This window comes from Talpa europaea, assembly GCF_964194135.1.
Source record: "Talpa europaea genome assembly, chromosome: 8".
NCBI classification, from domain to species: domain Eukaryota; kingdom Metazoa; phylum Chordata; class Mammalia; order Eulipotyphla; family Talpidae; genus Talpa; species Talpa europaea.
Window position 1 is genome coordinate 96,360,972 of NC_140075.1, and position 12,830 is coordinate 96,373,801.

A 12,830-nucleotide genomic window follows, 5' to 3' on the forward strand; every position below is an offset into this window, starting at 1 on the left:
CTCAGAAGCTCTGGGCTTTCCCAGATTTTAAAGCTGCTGCCTCAGGAAACCCCCATTTCCTGGTCAGCAGGCAAAAATAGCCATACTAACCTTACAGGGCTCAAATGCATCTTTAGAACATAGGGAACTGAGTGGCACGGCAGAGCCTCCTTCACTGGGGGAGGGACATGCTCTTAGTAGATGTTGTTCCAGGAGAGGCCAACTTGTGGTTGGCCTCTCTGGGCATATCTCAGTTGCGTTTTCCTCTTGTTTAAAACTGCCTCATTAGATGGGGATGCCTTAACACTTTCACACCTTTGAAAACATTGGTCATACTTAAGTTGCTGCCATGATTACAGGTGGAATTTTTGGCTACCAAAGAGATGTAATCGATGATAGTCCTTCCTTATAACCAAAGTTAATGTTAATTGCAATTGGACTCTTCTTCCTTGGTAGGGATAGACTTTCTTCAGATTCTAAGTATTCTCTTAGGTGGAAAATTAAACTGAAAAAGTACTACTGATCTATCCCCTCATGTTCCCCAGTGAATTGCTTATCAGCCCCCATCTCCCCAAAGCAGCAATGTTCCAGGTCTGATGGCTTTGCTGTGCATGCTCTTGCCAGATTTGTTTTAGATCAAGGTTCTGCTCTGGAGTAGAGAGTTGGAAATGGTACTACCCACAGAGGCTATGTGTTCTTTCCTCCTCCTTTCACTTTTTTATTTTCCTATTCCAAACAGTAGAGTCAGCCCTGTGCCTGTATTACAAATCATTAGGAAAAAAAGAGATGGCTGTTTTGAGTGTTCAGTTTTTTTGTAAAAGAGAAAATGTAATTGTGGAGATTTGTGTTGTTTATTTTATTTTATTTAACTGGCCTGCTTCTAAGTGTCACTGCCTGGTTTTTCTCTTTTTTCAAGAACTGGAACTAGGAGGGCACACCAGCATTGGAGTGTATTAAACCCCTCAGATACATGGTAACTAGGTACTGAACATGGGCACTGCTGCCAATGGCAGAAGCTGCCAAAGAACATTCCTTAACTGCTACAGTGCAAGATGAGAACCGTCTGTAAAGTATTCTCCGGGGGGAACTTGCTTTGCATTAGAAAATTTCTGCTCAATACAGAATGGTCTCCATCACCCAAAGAGCACTGGTGGTGAATCTGCGAAATTAAAACCAAGGATGTAGCTAGTCCCCTTGTAAGTGAGACATCTCCATTGACCTCAGGAGACCTGAGGGAAATGTGTGACTGGTAGGAAAGGACTAGACAAACTTGAGGAATTCTCTAGATATGCCCAGCTTAACACAAGGATTGGTGTGTTCTGATATCATCTTCTAGCAAATTGGAAGTCTCCTGGGACAGCACTACAGCTCCCCTGGCTCAGCAGCCTGAACAATGACTTTAAATGTCCCTTTTTCTGGATCCTTTGTAAACATGAAATCATTCCATGGATGGCTGCCTTATAATTTTGTCCCTTTCCACTTTAATTGTGAATGCTTCAAAAATTGTTCCCCTGTTTTTCTGATTTGTTTTATGATATTAAATTTTTATTAGTGCATACCTTATGTAGTGACTCATTATTTATCCTCTGGGCAGTTTGTTTTTCTGTTTGACAACCAGATGTGATCCACATGTGAATATTGGAAATGGTAATGAAAATTTTTGAGGACAGAGCCTCCCTGGTGGCGGAAGGGGTTAAGACGCAACCTTTGAAGCTATCCGCAGCCACTGCAGCACTAGCCAGTCCCTGGCCATCCAGGGAGCTACCCATATGGTGCAGCAGACCTCTCCTGACTTGCCCTCTGCTCCCCTCAGCAGTGTGTTTCAGTCAGTCTGCCTGTTCTGTTCCCCACTCTGGTGATTCCTTTCACCCCCCTCCCCCCCACATCTCTGGCCTGTACCCCAGTTCTTGTATGCATAAATAAATAAATCTTAAAAAAAAAAAAAGCTTTGAGGACAGTGGAAAGCTGTGCCCACCATGTGCACATGGTTTAGAGAGAGGGGAAAGGAAAGGAGGAGGGGGATTAAGGATTTGATGTACCAGCTGTCCCAAAAGATACAAATTTAATGCTCGTCTCTTGGCTTTGTCATTGTTGGTAGCAAGTATCTGTGAGGATAGCTATCTATAATCCCATATTTATAGTCCCATAAAAGAGAAGAAGCCAGCAGACCCAAATCACGGTGTATTCATTTTAAAAGGTGGAGTAATTATATGGCTATTTAGAGCCGAGAACAACTGATGCTAGAGATTGAATAGAAAGGCAGTTGTGGTCTGGATGTTTTCTCCCTCTGTGGACTTTGGAGCTAGAGCTTGTCAGCGCTGTGTACACCGGCGTCTCATTTAATTGTGTGGTTTGTATGTTTGTTTATTAGATGTCATTATTTCTTACGGTCCACTTTGTGCTGGTCTTCTGTTTCACATGAGCTACAGCTAGTAACAAAGTTTGTGTCCAAGGTGTTACATGTTTCCTGAAGACCCCTCCTCATAAAGAAGAAAATGGGCAAAAAGGTTTTTTTGACTGCTGCCATCTCTTCTGGAAGGGTTCCTGTGAAGTGCCTACATATCCCTCCTTTGCCTTGAGTACTAGACTTTGAAAACGTAGTAAGATTTATCAAGTTAACAGCCTGTGCTTTATTGTCCTGAGATAAATATTTGGGGGGGGGGAGTAATAATTTGTATGTGGCCAGCAATCCTTTTTCTGTTTAATTTTGTTTCTAACAAACTAGACCTGTATCTTAAGTGTGGTTTTTTAACGTAAGAAATCAGCAGCCTTGTGTCTCTGTTGTCCCTCTGTCCAGAATGACTTTCCCCAGCTCCCTCGTCTCCTTAACCTGTGACTCTTTCAATTGGGCCTATATAAGAATTGTAAACTGCCCCCAGTTCCACCCCAGTGCTCCTTACCCTGTTCTGTTCTTTTTCTGTAGCAGTGATCACCTTTAATCTGTCTTATGTGTCTTTACTTTGTCCCTCTTCCCTACTAAAACTAAGCTCCAAGAATTGGGTTCTCAGGAAATATATATTGTTCAATGTATTGATTTGACCTGAAGGGGACATATTTTTTTCTAATCTATGCTCTCCCCCATACCTGCCACCAGCTGCTACCCTGACCCCTGGCAGAACCAGCTGCTGGCATTCACTTTTGTCTCACACTGGGGTGAGGGCTGTGCAGGATTATCAAGAGATTTGGAGTCAGAAAGGGCATGGAGGGCCTCCCCGGTGGCGCAGCGGTTGAGTGCAGGGTTGCGAAGTTGGCCGCAGCCTCTGCGGCGCCGGTTCGTTCCCCGGCTGCTCCCCGGCCACCGGAGGAGGGTCCCACATGGCGCGCAGACCTCTCCTGCCGCCCGCTGCTCCCCTCAGCAGTGTGCTTCGGTCCTTCTGCCTGCTCTGCTCCCCGCTCTGGCTCTGGTGAATTGTCTCACCCTCCCACGACTGTACCCAGTGCTTGTATAAGTGAATAAATCTTAAAAAAAAAAAAAAAAAGAATATCATTTAAAAAAAAAAAAAAAAAAAAAAAAAAAAAGAAAGGGCATGGAACTGACCACTGAATGTGTACCTGTGGGCATTTAACTAGGTTCAAGTTACTAATCCAGGACAAACATTAGTAAGGTACTATATGACTGGTTAGGGACCGGAGTATGTGACTCCCATTTCTGACTCAGCTACTGATTTCTGTTGCAGTGTTAGCCATTGTCCAGTTTTATAAATGTTGGGTAGAAATGGGAGTGAATGCATGTGTCCCACTCTGGCTGCCTCATTTATAGAAGGATCCTCATACATTCAAGGGGGGACTGGGCCAAAGCATTGGAGGGCATGGGAAGCCAGAGCATTGGAGGAGTGTGGAAGGTGTAGCAGATCTCTCCTGTCTTGCCCGCTGTTCCCCTCAGCAGATCCACCTGTTTTGCTTCGTACTCTGTCTCCTCTAACCCCACCTCTGGCCTACACCCCAGTTTTTCTATGCAAAAAATAAAAAAAAAAAAACTTTGTTTAAAAAAAAAAAAAAAAGATAGGAAAGGTTCTCTTAGCAGGAGGACCTGCATGGGCAAAGGCTGGTAGCACACAAGAATATGGACTCTGCATAGAAAGCCCACAGGCTGCAGGAGAGGTGAGGCGAAAGGTGGTATGCGCAATCTTTGGATGACTTCTACACTTCCAGATTTCAAATTCTACAGATAGTTGGACTTAGCCAGGAGCTTGTCGTTCCTGCCTCAACTCCAAGCTCTCTTCACAGGTGCAGTCCGGCTGACCTCTAAGTGCCTGTCACCACACAGATGGAGGTGCTAGTTCGAAGTTTCTAGATCCTTGCACTCCAGTGGCTCATAGCCACTTCAAGGTGGAGCTTGGTGACTTTGATCCTCCCTCATCCTTGAGTGTCTCCACCACTTCCTGGCTGGGGCCCAAGGACTCCCTTAATCCCACTTCTGAACATCTGTGTTAGTTATGTACAGAGGGCCTGGCCCACCTGGGGCTGGTGCCCACTCGTCCTTCTACCCTTTCGTTCTCCCTGCCCAACACTCCTGTGCCCTCTGCTCTCTTATTTAAGGGGGTGCCCTGGAAGTGTCCCTACCTATTTTCCCTGTGCCTGTGTGCTCAGACCTTTTACCACTGTCTCACCAAAACCTCCACCCTCCACCTCTTCTTTTCCTCCAACCTGCCAACCAATGTGAATTGGGTTTTTCCCTGGCCTGGTGGAGGGGAGGCAGGAGGTTGCCAAGGGCAGGAAACTGCTGTGCTTTCTTCTCTCCCTGCCTTTGCTCTGCTTGGTACTTTGAGAAGCCAGAAAAGAATGTGCTATTGGACTTGGGAAAATAGTCTAAGGATGGCCCCCTTCTATGAATCCCCAAGATCTCAAAGTAACGCCCACGGTCTTTTCATTGAGTAAAGATTGAGCTAAGGTCTTTTCATTGAATGAAGATGGGGTTAACACTGGTGCCACTGGCACCAGGTCTGATGAACAGCTAATTTGTTCCCTAGGAGAAACTAACACTGTGGCCCTCCCTCAGGCTTTCTGGTAGTATGTGAGATTGTAACAATAAATGACTGCAGGCTTATTCACTAAACTAAATGTATTCTCCCCCCTAAAGAAATAGATTACTTTTAGCAGTCACTTTAGTATCTACATTTTTATCTACTTACCCATGAGGGGGAGCACTGAATAACTTCAGAGTTTCTAAGCTGCTTGCTGCCCACAGCCATGCTCTGGAATGCCAAAAACTCGCCTTAGTGCTGCAACATTGCTGGCAGGCTGGCAGGGCAGTAAGGTTCTTTGCACCCCCCAGAAACACTTCTACATTGGCATGCCTTGGGTGTGAGCAGTTGTTAGACAATGAGAGGACAGTAGAAGCTAGCAAGAGGCTGATCCTGCTGATGAGAACAGATCTAAAACATGGGACTCTCCGTATTGGGACATCTGGAATGTGCGACTGCCCAGAGAGAGCAGCTGGGCTGTGCCCACACAGGCTCTCTTTTGGGCCCCCACCCCTTTAGCCCTTTGGCCCACTAGCTTCTAACCTGCATGTAGTCCCTTTACCCTGACTCCCCTCCTTCAGTTTCTCCCAGAGGTGCAGCCAAGCCCTGCAGTGGGTAAAGGAGCACAAAACCCACCCCGGCCTTAGCAAATGTATTCAAAGTAGGAATACAATTAAAGACACAAATGTTTTCATCCTCAGGTGGGGAAGAGGCTTTTCATGCTTCTCAGGTGTCTCAGAACCAGTGGGGCAGGAGCAGGGCAAAACCCTGATAGGTCAGGGCCAGATTGTAGAGGGTGTTATAGTCAAAGGTCAGAAGTTGGGAGCTGAAGTTGAATGGAGATCCTGAAGAGGGTTTGAAGCAGGAGACTCATGTAATCAGCTTTGAGCCTTGAAAAGATACATGAGTGATGGTGGCAAGCTGGGATTCCTTGGGGGATACTGCTGGAGGTGCAGAGGCATCTGAAGGGCCATTATTGTAGAGTCCAAGTGGAAGAGGATTACGTGAAGTAAGCTGGGAGGCCCAGAGAAGTCCAGGGATTATTCCTGATTCACACAGTTTATGGGCAGTGGTCAGACTCAAATCCATAGCATTAAAGCAGGTGACAAGTCTGCCATCTAAAAACTGCTTTTACCAGCTCCCCAAAGATTCTGTGTTATAGATGAGGAAAAGCTGAGGGCAGCAAGGTCAGTCTCCACTTAGTTGCAAACAAACATGGAACAGCAGCCAAAGTGATGATCAATCAATTCAGTAAGCATTTGTTGAGCAACTACTATGTGCCTGGAATCTGTGCTCAGGAGCTCACAGTCTGGAAGGGATGCAAGCACATAGAGAAAAACTGAACAGGACATACAGACTGTGCTAGCATGGAAGGAGGGCAAAGAAACCAAAAGGAGGGGTGTAGTTTTAGCTGATTTGGTGCCATACCCTGTGGAATACAGAACAGGACCCTGAATGATGGAATTGGACTGGAGGAGGGAAAGAGGTTGCCTGGAGGAGATCTGGCGCTGCAGCAAGTTCTAGTTTGATGTCCAAATCTTTGCCTCTTCTGATTCTTGGTCCTGTAAGTATATTTGCAGAGGTCCCAGCCATCAGACTGACAGGACAGCTTAGGGAGCCCAGAGTCCTAAATCCTTTACTTGGCACCAGGTGGAAAAGACATGGCCAGCCTGCCTGAGGATGGGGTCAGGGACAGAGAGGACCGGGAGCTAAGGAGGTGGCCTTATGAGATGAGCCTCTTTTGTTCAGGTTGCTGGGAGCTTTTGAGACCCAGTGAGGATGACTCCAGAGAGACCCTTGTGATCATTTCCTGTTGAGGATGTCTTTTTGCCCATTCCTGCATGGGGTGGGTTAAAGAAGATGCTGACATCTGGCTCTCTTGGACCCAGTCAGTACTAAAACGTTGACCCTGGTGGCGCAAGGAATTAAGCACAGCACTTTGAAGCTATCCTCAGGCTCTGCAGCATGAATTTGATCCCCACCCTGCCAGGGAGCTAACCCATATGCGCAGCAGACCTCTCCTATCTCGCTTGCCACTCCCCTCAGCAGTGTATTTCAGTTAATCTGCCTGTTCTGCTTCCCACTCTGTCTCTGGTGAATCCTCTCACCACCACCACCACCCCTCAACCCCGCCGGCCCTGCACCTCTGATACCTGTTTGTTTGTTTGTTTTTTAAGATTTATTTATTTATGCATACTAGAGCTGGGGTACAGGCCAGAGGTGTGGGGCATGAGAGGACTCACCAGAGACAGAGTGGGGAACAGAACAGGCAGACTGACCAAAACACACTGCTGAGGGGAGCAGCAGGTGAGACAGGAGAGGTCTGCCTCGCCATGTGGGTTTATCCTTGGTCGGCCGGAGATTGAACTCATGCTATAGAGGCTGTGGATTGCATCATAGTGCAGTGCTTAACCCCTTGCACCACAAGGGAGGTCTGCTAATACCTGTTTCATGGAACAATGTTACTGTCACATGAGCCTACAGATTATGGATAAAAGCAATATTATGAATATGTATGTTATTTTGTGCAGTTAAGAAAATCAACAAAATGAAAAGGCAACCTATAGAATGGGAGAAAATGTTTGCAAACCATATGTCTGATAAGGGGTTAGTATCCAAAATATAGAAACAACTCATACAACTCAATAGCAAAAAAAAAAAAAAAAAAAAAAATTGATTAGAAAATGAACAAGGACCTGAATAAACATATTTCAAAGAAGAGATACAAATAGCCAGCAGGTACATGAAAAGGTGTTCTGCATAATTAATCATCAAGGAAATGCAAATCCAAACCACAAGATATCACTTCATACATATTCAGGTAGTTATTGTCAAAAAGAGGAGAGAAGTGTGGCAAGGATGTGGAGTAAAGGGAACTCTTGTGCTCTGCAGTGGGAATGTAAATTGGTGCAGTCATTATAGGAAAAAGTATAGCGGTTCCTCAAAAAATTGAAAATAAAGCTACCATATGATCCAGTAATCCCACTTTGGAAATAATATCCAAAGGAAATGAAATCAGTGTCCTGAAGAGACACAGTGGACTCCCTTCTCCATAGGGGGTACATTCTCAGATCCCCATAAATGCCTGGAAGTATGGACAGTACTGAACCCTATCTATACTGTTTTTTCCTATACATACCTATTATGATAAAGTTTAATTTATAAATTAGACACTGTATGAGATTAACAAACATAACTAATAATAAGAGTGATTATAACAATATGCTGTCATCAAAATTATGTGACTATGGTCTCAAAATACTTTATTGTATGTAATATTTTGGGGCCTCAGTTGACTACAGATAACTGAAACAATAGAAAGCCAAACTGCAGATGAGTAGGGATTATTGTATCTGTACCCCTGTGTTCACTGCAGCATTATTCTCAATAGTCAAGATAATGAAACAACCTAAATGTCCACCAATGGATGAGATTTAAAAAATGTGGTTTATATGTGTATGTGAGAGCATGTGCACACAAGCCCACGTGGATGGAATAGTATTCAGCCCTCACAAAAGAAAATCTAACATTTGCAACAACATGGATAAACCTGGAGGGCATCATGCTAAGTGAAACAAGCCAGACACAAAGACAAATGCTGTATGACCTCACTGATGCGGAATTTTAAAAAGTGAAATCCATAGAACCAGAGAGTAGAATGGTGGTTATCAGAGCTGGGGGTAGAGAAATGGGGAGATGTTAGTCAAAGGGTATACACTTTCATTTATAGGAGGGATAAGGTCTGGGGATCTAATGTGCAGTTCATAATACTTGAAGTTTGCTAACAGAATAAATCTTAAGTGTTCTTAACACACACACAAAGGTATGTGTGGTAATAGATGTGTTAACTCACTTGGTTATGGTAACATTTCTCAATGTATGTGTATATTGGACCATCACATGTACATCTTTTAAAAATCATGTTGTAAAATCTAACTATATACAATTTTTATTTGTCAGTCATACCTCAATAAAGCTGGGGAGAAAATAAAAGCTATAAGAAAAAGAAAATTTATGTTCATTATTTGAATTCCATCCCTGAGTACAGTTAAGAGGCAGGAATTTCATAGTTGTATGTAGATTTGCATATTCAGTTCTACAGGAACTTTGAGTCTTAGGTGAGTTGGCAATTGAGATAAATTACAAGGGAAAGGCAGAGAGGGAGGTCTAGCATTTGCCACAGCGGTATGCGTGCTGCAGTATGACAGGTCTGGGCTTAGGGTTCAGACCAAGGCAAGTATATGATCCTGCCACTTTCCTCCATTTAACACATCATGTTTCAGGAAATGATTAGCTGAGACAGACTTTTTGAATTTCATTTTTCTCAGTTGGAAAAGAAAAGCAGTATGTACCTCATTGGGACTGGGATACAGTATAAGAAAGATAATTAGAACATCCGCTCCATATCTGAGCAGGTAGGGCTCTCAGGACCTGAATTTCCATCCCTGCCTGGTTTCACTTAGTTCCTGATAAGCCTGGCACTTATCTTGGCACACACTCGGTCTGGGGCACTACATTGGCACCTAGCTTGTTTTGTCTTCTGCAGGACTATGTGCCAGGCACACAGCACTCTCACTGGGAGTACACTGGGGCAGAGAACACAATGGAAGCAGGAACAGCTTCTCTGAAGGCTGACTTGGCATGACCTGGGCTGGTAATGGGAAGCAGAAGCCACTGAAATATGGAGTAGTTGATGAAACCCATGTTGCGGCCCTGGTGATCTTTCCACCAGCCTTAACCGCTATTAAGAAGCTCTGTTCAAATATTCTGTATGCAGAGGGAATGGGCAAAAATTAGTTTATCTTTGCCACCAAAGACACATGGACTGTATTTCTTTCACTGAAGAAACACTCTTTCCCAGGAACTTTCTGGGCACACTCAGCCCTTTTTGGGAAAGAATTCCTTGAGAATGGGCTTCCAGGTAACCTGCCTTTCTCCCCTCTAGGGCTATTGAGCACACTACTAGTCCATTACAAGCGACCAAAACTGGCACCAACCTGATTAAGCAGAAAAGGAATTAATTAGCGAACTAGGCCTGACCTGAAGTGAAGCTTCCAGGAATGCTACCCAGAACCAAACTGCAGAAGCAACCTAAGAAGCAAGCTGCTGCTTGTGTGTGTGTGTGTTAAGAACACTTAAGATTTATTCTGTTAGCAGACTTCAAGTATTATGAACTGTTAGCAAACATCAAGTATTATTCAGCCCTTAAAAAGGAAATCTAGCATTTGCAACAACATGGATAAACCTGGAGGGCATCATGCTAAGTGAAATAAGCCAGCCACAAAGACAAATGCTGTATGACCTCACTTATATGTGGAATTTTAAAAAACCCAGAGCACTTGGGGTTGTACTTGCGTGCTGGCGGGAGCCCCCAGCCTATGACTGTCACTGCAGCTGGTGCAAATGTGACTTGCTGCTTTGGGATGCAAACTTGCCACCACAGCTGACCCCCAAAGCAAGTCCAATGCTCTTGCACCATCTTCCCTTGAGAAACTTGCATTTTTCTTCTTGACAAACTTGTTTGTCATCTGCAACTCAAAGTCCTGTTCTGGTGCCCCTGACCAATAAACTATACAGCACAGGCTTCTAACACTTGTTTTTTAGCTCCCATCTGGGTAAAGCAAGACTCCTAAAGTAGTAAATTTTCTAAGCATTAGGACAGATATCAAAATAGCTAAAAAAAACCATGTGAAATGTCTATTTTACACTCTGGTTGTGGGCTCTTGTCATCTTCCAAGTTCTGTCCTCTCCCACCGGGTGGACCCAAAGAGGCAGAGGCACACGAGCCATGGGAGGGGCACATGGGGATTCAGATGGGTCCCTTTGGGTAGTGAGCAACAAGAGGTCGCTGCCTGGGTTTGGGAACCCAAGAGTTGCTTAGGACAATGACACCAGGACACGGGAGCCCTTGAGGAGGCCCCTTCTTAATGAGGCATACAAGATATTAGACCTGTGGGAGCATGTAGAGAGGGTCCCAAATTCAAACACCCACTAGGAGGAGCCAAGCACATAAGTGAGCAAAGAACAAGAGGGGATGGTGGTTCTGGAAATGGAACCATTTTCAAAATGGAAAATGCCATTTTAGGCATTAACATTGGAAATTTATCAATACAGTGTGTCAGTATTGATAAGCATCTGGAAGCTGTTTGGAAGGGAGTGGAGGATAGGGAGTTGACTAGACAGGAGCATGAGGGAACTTTCTGAGTGATGGAAATATTCTGCCTCTTGCTTTCATTGGTGGTTACTCAGTGTGTACATTCATCAATTAAACTTCATCAAATACTTGAGATCTGTGCATTTTACTGTGTAATAATTATTCCTCAATTTTGTACTTGAGCAAGGTAGTAAAGTAGTATATTTATAAAGTGATTTGGCTTTCGGTCTATCCATACCCTGAGGGACTGAGTGATATTTTTTTAAGATTTATTTTTTATTTATACAATAGCTGGGTTACAGGCCAGAGGCACGGGAGGATTCACCAGAGACAGAGTGGGGAGCAGAACAGGCAGAAGGGGCGATGTACATTGCTGAGGGGAGCCGCGGGCGAGACAGGAGAGGTCCGCTGCACCATGTGGGTATCTCCCTGGCTGGCCGGGAGTCGAACCGGCACCGCAGAGGCTGCGGACAGCTTCACAGCGCTGCGCTCAACCCGATGCGCCGCGGGGGAGGCCCGGGACTAAGTGATTTTGCCCAGAGCGCAGGCGAACCCCGACTACCCAGAGCTGGCGGGTGGGTCGGGGCAGGCAGGGGTGGTGGCCCGCAGCGGCGTCCAGGGGGCCGCATCTTGTGCAAACTCACTTCCTCGCCCTCGGCGCGGCGGCGCTAACACAGCCTTTCCGCGGGCAGAGCCCAGGGACCAGACAGACGTCTGCCCCGGCCCGAAAGTGAGACGGCCACCTCGGGCTGACGGGGAGACGAGCGGAAGCGAGGGGATCGCCTGGCCCAGGGAGCACCAGCCAGTCGCGCAGACAAATCACGGCTCCAACTGCACTGACTGTGCGGCATGGGCACTGAGTGCCAACTGCCAACGCAGACAGCCAAGTGCTGGGAAAAGAAATCCGAGCCCGGCGAGGTGGCTGCGGTGCAAAGTGAACCCCCTGCGGAGGCGGGCAGGGGCGGGCAGGGGCGGGCAGGGGCGGGGGGGCCGCCAGCGCAGACAGCCGGCGCTCCGGGGGCGCCTCGGGCACTTACCCAAGTCTCACCTGGCCACCAACCTGCCCACGGAGGCTGGGGCGTCTCCTCCCCTCTGGCGGGAAAGCAAGGCTCATCGCGGCTTCAGGGAGCTGTCTGAGGACTGAGCTGGGATTCCCAGCCTGATTTGGTTGTCGGACACCAGACCCCGGCTCCTTGCTCGCCCCTCCCCGGGGGCGCGGGCGTCTTTGCAGGAGGGACTCCAAGCCCGCCGCAGAGCAGGCGCGCCCGGTGGCCAGCGGGGGCTAGTCCCGAGGACGCCCGAGGAGGAAGCCGCGGGCGAGAAGCGCGCCCGGGAGGGGGTGCGGAGCGCTGGGGCCGCATCCCGGAGCAGAGCGACCCGCCGGGCCCTTCCGGACGCTCAGCCCGGCCCTCCCGCCGGCGCCCGAACTGATTGGCGCTCGCGGCGGGCCTCCCGCTCGCTCACCTGCCCCTCCCAGCCAATCGGGGACACCAGAATTGGGGCTGTCGCGGGGAGGGGGAGGGATGCTGCTGCTGGAGGAGTTCCCGCCGGGCCCGCCCTGATGCCGAGCCCGGCTGCTGGCTGCTCACCCCTCGCTCCCGGGCGCCGCGCCCCGACCCCCAAGCGCCTTAACGCTTCGCCTCCCGACCCGGCCACTCCGCCTCCCTGAAGACTGGGGCTCGCCCCGACGGCTCCCCCAGCCTCCCGCAGACACCGCCTCGCGCAGCCTCCCG